Here is a 14,904-nt window from a genome sequence, read left to right as displayed (position 1 = left end):
TATTACTTTGTCTCTAAAAAATAAATAAACAGAACTTAACTGGTTAAGTCCTTAGATTTTGTTCATAGGGTATACTTTTATTTATTTTTTACAAAAATAGGCTCTGGTCTTATACTTAATTTACATTATGTGGAAAACTTATTTGATTATTTATCACCAGTTTCTAAAGATAATAAATTGTGAAGAAAATTGTCAACAGATTAAAAACAATTTCAACTGGAAACCTTTCATACAATGGTCATTTGTAATGTAATATACTTCATCTTATTTCTTTCATTTTAAGAGAGGAGTACTAATTTCCAATCTCCTATAGGTTGTTTTCTGATTTGATAGTGGTAATATCATTTACTATCTATAAATCTGAAATTTTATAAGGTGATTTTATTTTATCTCACTACATATATAAAAAATTGTTTATTTCCATATTGAAATTTTGAAAAACACAAAGAATATTGACAACCTTTATAATCTATATCATTAATACAATTAAGCCCCAAAAATTTAGTATTTTTTTAAATAAGAGGATGCTTTGCATTTTTATTTTTGTATTTTTGAGAATAATTTAATTTCTTACTATTAGAAGACAATTCTCTGGTTAGAAAATTAAGAGATTGTGGTTATATATCATCAAGGATTTTTCTGTTGAAAATTATATGTAATATTTCTTAATATTACTCTCATATATACAGTACTCACAGTTGTCTTAGTAGTAAAAGTATAATAACTTTCAAGCTCACTTACAGTAGATTATTTTGAAATTGAAAATAAATTTGCTAATATATGTCCATGTATTTGTATTTGTCCATGTCCAGTATTCTTTGTCATGTTTGACTGTGCAAAAACTATCTCCTTATAACAACTAAGTTAAAATATTTTAATTTAGTTTTCATTACTAAACAGGAAGCTTCTTATATTGAAGAATAAGAGAGTAATAGTTATTTCTGCAGAAACAGGCCCTACCATGTTGGACCCAATTACAATGGCCAAATTTCACTGTATGGTCATTCAGCACAAACAGGTGCCTAGATTACCAATTGTAAGTGCTATTAATTAATAGTACTACTCTCTTTGTAATTGAATCAGTCAGGCAGTTTTGTAAATGGCAGTGGAATATGATTCTTTGAGAAATAATGGATATATTCTTAGAAATAGGCTTTTAAAGCAATACTTACAAAACCAACTGGTGTAAAGTAACCATACAACTGATAGGGGGAGGGAACTGGGAGGGGGGGGAGATGGGGGAAAAATGAGAGGGGGAGTAACAAGTTGGATAAGTAATGTACTTGCCTTACATATGAAACTGTAACCCATCTGTACTTCACTTTGACAATAAAGAAGAAAAAAATAGAAATAGGCTTTTAAAAACTGTCCTAGGTCTGGGTATGTGGCTTAGTGGTAGAGGGCTTGCCTAGCATACATGAATCTCTGGGTTCTATTCCTCAGTACCACATAAAATTAATAAACATAAATGGCACTGAGGCTCAAGTGGTAGAGTGCTATCCTTGAGCAAAAGAAGTCCAGGGACAATGTCCAAGCCATGAGTTCAAGGCCTAGGAGTGGCAAAAAAACCAAACTGCTCTAATTTCAAAGTCAACATTATATGGCTTTCAGATGTTTATTAAAAGGTTTATCATTCATGCTACTGGGAAATGGAAAAGGAAAAATGAAAATTTGGGAAGAACTATTATTAGAATATAAATTTATCTTGATAATCAAGAATACCAAAAATGGTATCCAATAGTATGAAAGTATTCTTTCAATTTTCCTATCAAAGTATTTCCAAGATCTTACCACGTTTTCATCCTTCCTCTTCCACTGTGGTTCAAGTTTCAGTCACATAATTAATTTTGTCTATTTCCTAACCCAGAGCCAGGCTCATGTCTGTAATCCCAGCGACCCAGGAGGCTGAGATCTGAGGATTGAGGTCCAGCCTGGGCAGGAAAGCCCATGAGGCACTTAACTCCAATTAACTACCAGAAAACCAGAAGTGGAGCTGTGGCTCAAGTGATAGCATGCTAGCCTTGAGCTGAATAGCTCAAGGACAGTGCCCAGGCCCAAAGTTCAAGCCCCACAACCGACAATCATCATCATCATCATCATCATCATCATCATCATCATCATCATCATCATCCTAAAGCCATTCTCTCCATTCCTGCCCTGGTGACCTACCAAGCTATTCTTATTTTGATAGCCATTAATACTTTTATTATTATTGTAAAGGTGGTATACAGAGAAGGTACAGTCAGATAAAGAGTACATTTATTTTTAAACAATGTCACCCTTTCCCTCACTCTTTCCCAGTTTTTCCCTCCTGACCCTACCCACAGGTTGTATAGTTCACTTTCAATAAAGTGTATAGTATCACTGCTGCATTTTTTCACTCTTGTCCCCCCATTTCTGTGCCATATTTACCCTCCCCCAAACAGGCAAATGAATAAGACAAAAGGAAGACAAAAACAACAACCAAGAAAAAAACTCATTTCCAATTCCCGGAGTTTATTTCAATACGTTATTTTATATGATCAGATGAACATAGCTGTTGTGCCTCTGTGATCAACTCCTAAGAGTATCCACCTTTGCTTTCTGTGTGAGTGCCTAGTGGGAATGTGGCCAAAAGGGAACTCTATTACACTGTTGGTGGGAATGTAAACTGCTTCAACCACTCTGGAAAGCAGTATGGAGGTTCCTCAAAAGACTAAACATAGAGCTTCCCTATGACTCAGCAATTTCACTCTTGGGTATTCATCCAATAGACCATAAACCAGGTCACATTAAAGCTACCAGCACCACAATGTTCATTGTAGCAGTGCTTACTATAGCCAAGATATGGAATCAACCCAGGTGCCACTCAGTGAACAAATAGATCAAGAAAATACAGTATGTGTACACATGGATTCTATTCATCCTGAAGAAAGAATCGTATTGTACCATTTGTAAAGAAATGGAAAGACTTGGAAAAAATATATTAAGCAAAGCAGGCCAGACCCAAACAAACATAGGTTACATTATTTTCCTCATTTGTGATAACTAGAATGAACCTACAAATCTACATGTAAACACCCTGCACGGTAAAAGAAAATAAAAGTATACTGTGGCATAATAAATTATACAGGTCTCTAGGCATTCACACAGAATGAGGCCATTAATTCTTAACCATTTCATTAAAAGATGCCACAACTGCTTCCCAACTTATTAAACACCAATTCATAAAATGATCTAAGTAATTCAATACAAGCTTTTCCATTTACCTGTTCAGCCTCTTCTCACTCACTTTGATAATATTTCAGTGACCTTTCTATGGTTTTTTAGCTACACTTAAGCCTACTTTGCTTCAAGGACCTTTGCATTTGCTGTTTTCTCTACTTAGAAGTTTGCTTGTTTGTTCTTTTCTCCATGAAGTTACTTCATCACTCTGTTCAGAGTTTATCAGTTACCTTCTCACTGCAGCCTGCACTGGCCACTCTTTCTCATATTGTAACTTTAAGTCTTTCTGAACTTTCTGTCTCAGTCCCTATTTAGTTTTCTACCCAATTGATTGTATTGACCATATTCCATATCTCACATGTCTAGTTTATTTTTGTCTTATCTACAGTGGAATGCAAACTTCATAAACACAGAGGTTTCTGCTTGCTCTGCTCACCAAACCTAGGCATTTAGAAGAGTGTCTGACACATATTTGTTGCTCAGTGTATATTTGCTGAATGAACTGATGGAAGTTAAGATCATGAGAATTCAGGTCAGACTACTTTGATCTGAGTTCTGGTTCTGAGCAGGGTATACAATGTGTAGTAATGCAACCTCTAAATCCCAAAAGGGCCTACAAAGTGTGCTAAATGTTTTAGGGGAAAGCCAGTCGGGGTAAAGCCAATCTTCCAAATGTTGCTAACCTTCAAATATTCATGTTTAAATACATTAATATTAAAAGTGAGATAGATCTGTAGGAATTGTAAATCATGCTTTCCCATTCATTAATGCTTTTATTACCCACATAAAGAAAGTTTAATGGCTCACACTCTACCTTTGTCATATGTCTACACCAGAGGGCACTATCTTTCAGTAGAGTAAGCCTCATCCAGACAGGAAATCGGCTGGCACCTGGATCTTAGCTTCTCCTGACTCAAAATTTATAATTTATAAGAATAAATTTCTCTCATTTATGAATTAGCCAATTATCTTCTGTTGTAGCATCTCAGAGTGAGCTGAGACAGTATGATACATTGTCCTTCTTAGAGGAGATCAATTAGCCATCCTCAAATCAATGGAACCCCAGAAAACTGGCCCACATTGCAGCATTCTGTGATATCTACACAATGTGTTTTACATACTTTGGAGTGCATGGATCTTGTCAGAGAACCCACCTTCTTTTATATCGTGTCAAAATAAGAAATTATTGTGCGCTATACTCTGTGCCAACATGGTATTTCCAGTTGATCCTTGTCTCTTAAACTGTCTTGTGGTAGAAAGCAATAGTGTTGGCATTTTTCTGCAGTAAAGCTGACCTAAGAATTTGTTTTGATCTTTCTTGTACATATTAAAAGTAAGGTATTGAATGTATCAGAGTTCACATGGTAACACAAAGACTTGTAAGTTTAGTTCTTTAAAAAGATCATGGCTATAATTAAGGTTACTATATGGCCAAGACCATTGTCCACTATCAAATTATATTAAATTTCTGTGGGGAACAAAATGCTAAATTAAATTGAAATAATGCTTCATATTACTTCACTCTATTAAGGTATCACTGACTTATGCCAATTCCTCTAGGATATGGTATTGCTTTATGTTTATATCTTGGCCAGAAGTAAATGGATGTAATTTCAGAGGCTTCATGTCAGCTTTTCCTATTATAATTGAGTACTAAAAACACACACACAAATAAAACTACTAAAGATCACCAACATAATAATTTTAAAATCTCAGACTCAGAAGATCATGATATTGTATGTCATCTTTGTGCAGGGGCCATGCTAACCTGTGTGTTCTTCCAATGTTAGCGTGTGCTGCCAAAGCAAGAATGCATCTATTTGACTTTGCAGGACAGGCAACATTCCTTATGTTAAAGAAGTAAGATGCTGCTTGCAATTGAATTGGTAGTGACTGTAGAAGAGAGGACATATTGGACACACCGGAGGACACTAGTTCCTGGGATATTGATAAAACATGGACTTAAATCCACCCACCTCTCTATTCCAATAGGAAACATTCAGCTGTGAATACCAGTACATGCTTATAATCTCAACACATTGGAGGCTGTGGCAGGAATATTGTTAGTTCAGGCTAGCTTGAGCTCGACAGTGAAACCATTAATTAATTAGTTAATTAATTGTTAATTCTTGTGGCAAAGCTTGAGAAGAGATTGTGGATGAGATTCTAACTAAAAGATTAAAGATATTGGCAGTGTCATATTTTATTTATAATGATATACACCTATGTTTTGCATATGTGAAGTATTTTCATAATAAATGAGGAAAAAAAGAGCATAGAAATTTTTATTTGGCCGGCCAACAGAGTGGGCAGATACTCAGCAAGCCTTCCTTAATATCTGCTCTAGGATCTCTGAATGCACTGATTTTATCACATGAGATATTTTCACCGTGTACTGCTATCTTGCTATGTTTTTCTGAGAATGATCTTCTAAATATTTTTTATCCTACCTGCTAATCAAAGATAAGAAGTACTTCTTTGCATGCTCCCTATGATACCTGAAAGTCTTACGGTGACAATAAATGCTTTCAACATGGTGTGTCAAAACTTCTCTTTTGTTGTATTCTGAAGTAAAAGCTAAACCTTTTAGTCTACATTATCAAACTAGTTAATGCATAGGGTATTTTTGTACTTTTATATATAACCCTGACATTTAATACTTTCTTTTGCATTCTGAGGGAACCACAAGCTAGGTTTGAATATTTCCTATGCATGACAAATATAAGAGTAGGTCGATTCCTCCTACAGATTAGTAGAGAAACTGCACAAAAATATTTGTAAGTGTTCATGTCCTTAACAAGACTAATAACATTCCATTAGAGGATGTTTGCTAGATTAATTCCCTCCTCTCCTTACAAGGCAATAATTAATTGGGTAGAATACTGGCTTCTACTTTGAAACTATCATTAAATAGAGGTATATACATGAATTTATTATTCAGATCCTAGAACTTTCAAGTATAAATTCAGTTTATCAGACCTTGTAAGAAATAGGTTTCCTTTATGAAAATGAAAATTGAACCTTGTATTTTAAATGTGGCTTGTGCTTGACAGTTATCCTTTGTATCTAGGCACCAGTGGCCATGCCTATAATCCTAGCTATTCAAGATGTTGAGATCTGAGGATCACGGTTTAAAGCCAGCCAGGACGAGAAAGTTCATGAGATATTTTCTCTCCAATTAACTGCCAAAAACAGCTGGAAATTGAGCTGAGGCTCAAGTAGTAAAACACCAGCTTTCAGTATAATACCTCAGAGAGATCACCCAAGCCCTGATACTAAGGCCTAGGATAGGCACCCCAAAAAATAGAAGAAAAAACATGATACTTTATATACCTAGAGAGGATTGTTTTTCACATTCCCTGAGATTGTCAATGTTCTGTCTCTTTTATAAAATGATGAATTATTTACAAACAACCTATGCAGCCTTCTATATGTATTCTTTAAATGATTTTATTTATATTTTTATCACCTGTTAATTTTTGGGTTGAATTGTTTTTGTTTGTCTAGGGAGATGAGATACAGTACTAGGTTATTTATTTGAGATCTGTCTGGTTATTTAAATCATAAAGAGTGTCTGCCTGTCTTTTCAGCAAAATGGTTGTACTCTTCCTATCTCTGTATCCCCTCAGGGTTCTGACTTGACGAAGTCAGTGTTCATATACAATGTTCTATGGTCGGTTAAGGCTTTTATTCTGGGAGAGATGGGAGGGGAAAGGAGGTAGACAGGCCCTATTGTGACTGGGTTCTGCAAAAACATTCCACATGTGCTAAGTAGAAGTTGGAGATGGCCGATCTCTAGGCACAGCTAGTGAGTAAGAGAATGCTTTTTCCTCTTTTGAAGCCCTTCTCAGGTATTTCATTGAATTCTTCCCTTTTCCATTTAGGCCTTTAGTTGAATGTTTCTTTTCAGCGAGTGAAAGGGAAGATACTCCTGGCCAGATAATTTTGCACTCTAGATGACAACATCCTATATCTTTAAATTTTCTTGCAATAGAGACCCACACTTTCATGCTGTTTTCTGGCTGGAAGCCTCCTGTCAATTTCCTTTTACTTGGGACAGGAACTCCGTGTCCCAGAATGATTTTACCCAGCCACAGGTCAAAGGCTATTGTGGGGACTGTAAGCAGTCTACATAGTCAAAAGTTTTCTCAGGAATCAGATGAATCTGGTTCCCATATTAGGTTAGTCTGAAGAGAAGCACTCATGGATTACTTTTGTGTGCATCCTTTAATTCATATGCTTAGCTGAACAATTTTTCTCCAATTAGTCACCAAAATACCATAAGTAGAGCTGTGGCTCAAGTGGTAGAGTAATCACTTTGACATTAAAAAAAAAAAAAAAAAGCAGCTCAGGGACAGCATACCTGGGCCCTAAGTTTAAGCCCCAAAACTGGTAAAAAAAAAAAAAAAAGGGTAGAGAAAAGGAAGGAAAGGAGGGAGGGAGGGGGAGGGAGGGAGGAGGGGGGAGGGAGGGAGGGAGGGAAGGAAGGAAGGAAGGAAGGAAGGAAGGGAGGGAGGGAGGGAGGGAGGGAGGAAGGGAAGGAAGGAAGGAAGGAAGGAAGGAAGGAAGGAAGGAAGGAAGGAAGGAAGGAAGGAAGGAAGGAAGGAGAGAAGAAAAGAGAAGAAAGAAAAAAGAAATCTTTACATATACCTGTTTATATATTACATATGTTGAAAAAATGTTTAATTATAGTTTTCTGAATTTGTTTTGCTTATAACTAGTCATGGATGAGGGAGTTTATTCATAGGAATGGCCACTAGATGGTGGAAGCTGACTACTTTCTAAATCCGCAATTTCAGTTCTCAGAAGCTTGTCTCTTGTTTCTTCATTAATATTTTTCAAGCACATATTTAATGCAATGCCAGCTTTGAATAAAGCTAAATGATAAAAAATCTAAAATTTTCAAGTCTAGTCTTCAAGTTTTCATTTAAAAGTAATGTTCCAAACTAAAAATAGCACCTAAACAATTGTTGATATTTCTACTGCTATATAGGCATCCATTTGGATATTTTCTCCTATAGAATTAAAAATAATATAAATATAACTTGGTAAATGTATTCTACAACTAAGGTAAATGAGGAATTTTCAAATGTTCAACTACCTTGGCTTCTTTCTTTGCCATATCATCTAGGAACTGGGAAGGATGGGGCAAAACATTTGAATTTGGGCAAGGGATTTTTGCTCATTTCCAAAATCTACAGAACTAGACAGGCAAGATTCTGACAAAGCAGTTTGAATTATTGCTTTTCTTATTAGGTATATCCTCTGTGTTTTATTTTTCCTTTTTAAGAGGACAAGTTGATGAGCCCCAGGAAATTAATAGAAACAGTTTGCATCCTAATAACTCGACTCCTAAATTTTCATCCAACTGCATTACCTAGAGGCTGGGAATATGGCTTAGCGGTAGAGTGTTTTTGCCTTGCATTCATGAAGCCTTGAGTTTGATGCCTCAGCAGCACATAAACAGAAAAGGCTAGAAGTGGAACTGTGGCTCAAGTGGTAGAGTGCTAGCCTTGAGCAAAAAGAAGCCAGTGACAGTGCTCAGGCCCTGAGATCAAGCCCCAGGACTGGCACACACACACACAAAATCAACCCTCCAAATTCATTACAGAATGCATTCTTACTGTAGAATTAGAAGACATTCATAAGCTACTGATTATCTCTGGTAATCAGAATCAATAATGGTAGGCCTTTAGAAAAGAGATTTATGTAGCTTATAGATATGCAGATAGCAGTATTCAACAAAAAGCATTCTATAAATTCTCCCTCATGATACTCAAATGTAAAATAAAGTACTAATGAATGGATTTACTTTTCCATAACTCTTACCTTCCATAATTTTCAATATAGAATTTTGGATGGTTATCTGTAACACAAATAAATATATGAATGTACTCATTTAAATTACTTTATTTTGAAAGATGTTAATAACTTTAGTTTCCATATTTTGGAAATGAAAAATCAGATTCTCATACATTTTAGTTCTGAAAGAGTTATTTTATAACCAGTTAATATGAAGGCTAAATAATACGTGTTTCCCTTGTCTACCAGGCTAGGTACAATAGAATATCTGCTAACATTACAATCTACAGCTATGAGAAAATAACACCGAAATTACAGAGTTCAAAAGCAAAATATAATATTTTCACATGTCTCTCTAAGACCCAGGAGAATTTAGAATATGAAGCACCATTGAGAAGAACTAGATTTCCACTTTTTCAATATTTGGGATTCGACATTCACAGCCTCTCTGCTCCCCTTCCTTCCAAACAAATTTAATAAGCATCCAATGGTAATTTTTAAATGTACTTTATTTTCTTCGGAGAACTTTAGACTGATATAAAAATTGAAAGAAAGTGCCACCAGTTTCCATATGACCCTTAGCACCAATAGAAAAGGGCTCAATCCATCTGACCCAGAGTAATTTACATGTCTACTTTGCCCTAAACCTTAAAAAGAAAAGTAACTAGAAGTATTCTCATGTGAACCAATCAGCATATTTATTGTAGTATTCTTTTCCTGCCCCATCTTACCGAAACAAACTGTCCAGCCTTCCTCAATGGAGAACTCAGTTTTGTCTCTAAACAATGAGTTGCTTCTTAAACAGATCTTTGAAGGAGACCAGTTGCATTTGCTTTTTTGACAAAGAAAAGCAAAAAGCAAAGAAAAGCAAAAAGCATCCTAATCCTGTAGGCCACAGGGTGGTGCTAGCACATAGGAATAAACCAGGCGACAATTCAGTTCTGTGAGTGTTTGTTTGGTATGCTTTTTAAATTTTTTTTTTTTTTTTTTTTTTTTTTTTAGTTGAAGAGATTCTTTGTAGGACCTTTTAGTTGTCTTTGTTTAATTGACATGCCAGACTCTGGGGACTGGGTCTAGTGATAAAGTGCTCATCTCATATACATGAAGCCCTGGGATATAAAGAAAAAGCCAGAAGTGGCGCTGTGGTTCAAGTGGCAGAGTGCTAGCCTTGAGCAAAAAGAAGGCAGGGACAGTGCTCAGGCCCTGAGTTCAAGCCCCAGGACTGGCAAAAAACAAACATGACAGACTCTTAGATATCAACCGAAAGACAGAATCTCTAGACACATAAAGAAGCTCAGAAAGTCAGCTACAAAATGGTTGAGGAACCTCTGAGTTGACCTCAACATGTTTGTGCATGAATTTGGTTATTACTAGCATACCAAAGATGGTGAAAATAAAATGATTGCAAAGACCTCTGGACAGGTCACAGACTGATCAAAGACAGAGAGATTCAAATAACACTGGACCATTTTAAAGGCTCTAAAAAACAAATTGACACCAAATTGTGACTTGCAGAGAATAGGTAGAAATGCACAGCCGAATTTTTATGAATTTAGCCTATGAAATCTGTCTCTCCACAGTGCCATTTCTTTTCTCTTTTTCTTTGAGAGTTGACGGCGGAAGAATGCCCACTGGAGAAAGTTCTATGTAATTAATAGCTTCATATCAGGTCTGGAAATCATCCTACCCTTTCCAGAGAACCATACCTCTTGGGGAAAAAAAAACAAAAGAAATCCTGACAAATTTGATGCTGAAGTATTCATTATCAAGACTGAGTGAAAAACAGATAACTCTTATAAACATGGGCTCAGTCAAAACTGACAGTAAAAATATTTCATTATTCATTGTTATATTTACCAGTTAGTTTTTATCAGTTTAAAAAACTTACATTGTTTATCTGTAATTTATTTCACATTTCTCTAGACTTCATTATAAATTAAAAGAATACATTGCTATATATCATGAAATTATGTTATGTAGAATAACCGTAAAGAAACCATACTGATTTTATGTTTACTTATTTATTTATTAGTGAATTTTTGGTACAAGGATGTATTCATATGGATCTTAAAATTTAAACATTGTTGAGTTGATTTTGTAATCAAGGATTATTATTTGTTCAAAAAAGTAGAGGCCCACACACCAGAATCTATATGACAACATGATTGTGGTCACTTTTTGAAATTTCTGGTTGTTCAAATTTTATAATTGCCCATTTTAAATTCATAATTACTTTCTGGAATTATTTCTTTTAAAATTTCTAAAAATATGTTGAATGAAAGTAGAGTTATCATTGTTCCAGTAAGCTGCTAGACCTGGAATAGATAAGAAAAGAAATATGTTACATAAAAACCTCTACAAAACTTCTAGCTTTGTTTGGTAGTGTAGGATAAAGGAATTTTATTTAATTTCCTTTCTGCAATTTAGTGATAAAATATTAACTGATATGAAGAAAATAAGGCCAACCTGTTTTTTCATTATTTTCAGTATCATTGTAAAGAAACTGGAGAACTAATTTTATTTCATCTTTGCTGTGAATTTAGTTGTGAAATAATAAAAAAAATTTCAAGTAAATTACACACGGAATGGCCTTGGTATTTTGTTGCAAAGAGCTTATAAAATAATGGTCCTAGGTCTGGGAATATGGCCTAGTGGTAGAGTGCTTGCCTAGCATATAGAAAGCCCTGGGTTCAACCCCTCAGTACGACATATATAGAAAAAGCCAGAAGTGGTGCTGTGGCTCAAGTTGTAGAGTGCTAGCCTTGAGCAAAAAGAAGACAGGAACAGTGCTCAGGCACTGAGTCCAAGCCCCAGCACTGGCAAATAATAATAGTAATAATAATAACAAAAACAATAATAATGCTCCTAGTTTTTATGTTTATAATGTAAAACTGTAAATCCAGTAGATAAAAGAATTGAACCAACTCATTTCAAGGTTAAATCTTTAGGAATGATTTCCAAAAACAGATGGAGACTTGCTGTACTACCCAATATGTGAAGGAATGATGTCTGTTGACTAACAAGCCTGCACTAGAGTCATGAGTCCAGTAGTAACAACTCCAGTTGGACCAGCTTCCTAAAATTTGTCACACTTGTCTTTCCTTTCCTTTCCTTTCCTTTCTTCCTCTCCTTTCCTTTTTTTTCTTGTTTTTGTTGTTGTTGTTGTTGTTTTCTTTTAATAATAGAGTTTGAACTCAGGGCTTTACAGTTACTTGCTAGCATCCTCTCTACCCCTTAATCCATTCCCTCTGGCCTATTTTGCTCTAGTTATGCTGGCATAGGTCCTCCCTCTTTGCCTGAGCTAGTTAGGACTACCTCCTAATGTGTGTTTTCTACTGTATCTGGGAGAAATGCATACTATATTACTTAGCTATTAGTTGCAACGGAGTCTCACCACTACTTTTGCCAAGACTGGCCTGAAACTACAATCCTCCTGAGCTCAGGCCCCCAAGAAGATACTTACCTGCATTAACCATCATTCCCAGTTGTCTTTAAATGCCACTGGTTCTTTTTAATGCAAATGTGCTTTAAAGAACAGTGATGTAATCTATCCATGTTTAATTTCCTTCACTTAGACTTCCTAGCTTCAAACATTTTATTTTGTAAAAAACTAATGCTACAACCATATTTTTAGTTTGGCTTAAATATAAATGACATGGGAATATTCAGATACTCACTGCAGTCTTTTTTAGTGTATGTTTGCAAGTTTTCTGTGAAACTCAACATTCAAGTAATGAGACAGGGAACTTCTTCCATGACAAATAATACTATTGGACCCTCAAAATATATAAATTAAATTAATAGTGATTTCATTAATTGTGGCACATTTTTTTGAAATTCCTTTATGTTCTGTAAATGTAAGAGCCAGAGATAAGGTTATGAAATGAAAATTATATTCTTACCTGTAGAAACTAGAGACAGTGCTCAGGCCCTGAGTTCAAGCCCCAGGACTGGCAAAAAAAAAAAAAAAGTATTAACTAGCCAAGCACTGGTGGCTCACAAGGGTAATCCTAGCAACTCAGGAGGCCCAGACCTAAAGACTGTGGTTCAAAGCCAGCCTGAGCAGCAAAGTTGAAAAAAAAATACTATATATGAAGAAAAACGGTTAAATTATAAAAACTATTATTTAGCATATTTAAAGAGATAAATTGAGTCCATAATCAAAACTACTTAAGAAGTAGAGTACAAATTAGGAATACGGTAGTTCAAATCAAGCACAGGTAAAGAAAGAAAGAAACAAGGCAAGAGAGAGAGAGTAAGGAAGACATGAGGACAGGAGGAATGGTGAGAGAATGAGACAAGGAAAGAAGGAAGTAAGGAAGGAAGGGAGGGAGGGAGGGAGAGTGAGAGAGAAAAAGAGAGAGAGAGAGAATATATCACTGGTCATGGTAGCCATGGCTATGTTTACAGCTTCAATGGAGGTAGGATGATTTTGAGAAGAGGTATTACCAAGCAATGCAAGATGTTTTGCAAAATAAAAATAACTAAAACAAGTGAGATAAAGAGAGAGAGAGAGAGAGAGAGAGAGAGAGAGAGAGAGCTGTTGGCATGGCTCAAATGATAAACACCTGACTAGCAAGCGCAAAGTCCTACATTCAAAGCCTTACACGGCGAACACATAAAATTAAAAAAAAATGGGGATTATTTCTTACCTGTCTTCAAACAATTTCCCAGAATTTTTCACAGATGAGCTATGAGCTATGCGCAGCCCACAAGTATTTCAAGATGACATTGAATTTACTGGAAGGTGACTATATATACTAAAGAGAAGAAATATATGGTTATTTGGGCTGCTATAATAATTCCTCTTCATAAATTGCAAATTTGATTGGAAATATAACTGAGTAATATTCTACAGTTATAAAATTATGTTTTCAGTTTTGAGATATGAAAGATGATAATATAAAGGAAAAAATAAAAAGAGTATCAGCTAAGTGATGATCAGACGAGTTTCAAAATGTGCTTAATAAATGTAACTATGCTTTTCTGTCTTCCAGGCAGATTGGCAGATCCCACTAGAAGAACTAATTGTGGCCATGAATCTGGAGATCTTCTGTGCATCTCTGTTGAGAGCTGGTGGGCTAGTAGGTTCACTTCAATAACAAAATACATAATATATGTATCCAAAAAATTTACCCTGAATATTATAGAAAGTGATGACACAGAAAAACAATGACTATGAGACAAACTGGAAAAAAAGAAAACGAATTATCAAAAACATGGTCCTACTGATAGATAATCACAGAAAGCACAGTTTTTCTTTCCTGTTCTAAATTGCCAGCCAAACTGCAGAGGCAATGCCCACAAAACATTTGTTCATTTTCTGGAGCAAATTTTGCAAAGTATATACTTGTTTTATGCAACAAAATTGTATACATCCCCATTCTGCTAGGAAGTACCCAGAAATCAATCGTGTATGTTCCATTCTCTACCCTGTAGCGCTGAATTGGCCAGGGCTCTCCTCCCACAGTGAGGGACACAGACCTGAAAGGTTAGAGACTCCTGCTAAAGAGGCAGAAAAATAATCCACTAGTACCCATGTCCAGGAAAGAAAGAAAGCCATGGCACAGTCCTGGAATTGAGACTGTGGCAGAACTTTTAGTGGTGAATGAAAGAGGAAGTCACAATATTTTTTAATCTTATATCTTCATACAACTTGGCTTTCTTTTTCTTGATGAGGGTGGTAATGTCAAAGGTGATGGCATATTAGTTCATATTTAAGGTGATGGAGTTTTGCAATCTTTTCATTATCAGTGCATTGTGTCAGAATGTAAGCAGAGCTTAAACATATTAAACATTTTCTTTAAAACTAATTACTGACACAAACCTTCCAGAACTATTCTAGCCTACATGTGACTATAAAAGATATCAACAAAAGTACAAGAATCCTTATATTTT

At 35.4% G+C, this 14,904-nt stretch overlaps 1 non-coding gene across 1 annotated transcript; it reads right to left on the bottom strand.

The window, feature by feature from the left end:
* Nucleotides 1-4,909: 4,909 nt before the first annotated feature.
* Nucleotides 4,910-5,013, bottom strand: LOC125357845. The gene has a single exon (XR_007212235.1). It is a non-coding gene; the product is annotated as a U6 spliceosomal RNA (small nuclear RNA).
* Nucleotides 5,014-14,904: the final 9,891 nt, after the last annotated feature.

Source organism: Perognathus longimembris, chromosome 9 (genome assembly GCF_023159225.1).
Source record: "Perognathus longimembris pacificus isolate PPM17 chromosome 9, ASM2315922v1, whole genome shotgun sequence".
Taxonomy (NCBI): Eukaryota; Metazoa; Chordata; class Mammalia; order Rodentia; family Heteromyidae; genus Perognathus; species Perognathus longimembris.
Note: the sequence above shows the minus strand (reverse complement) of the source record. Positions and strands in the feature narration are given on the sequence as shown.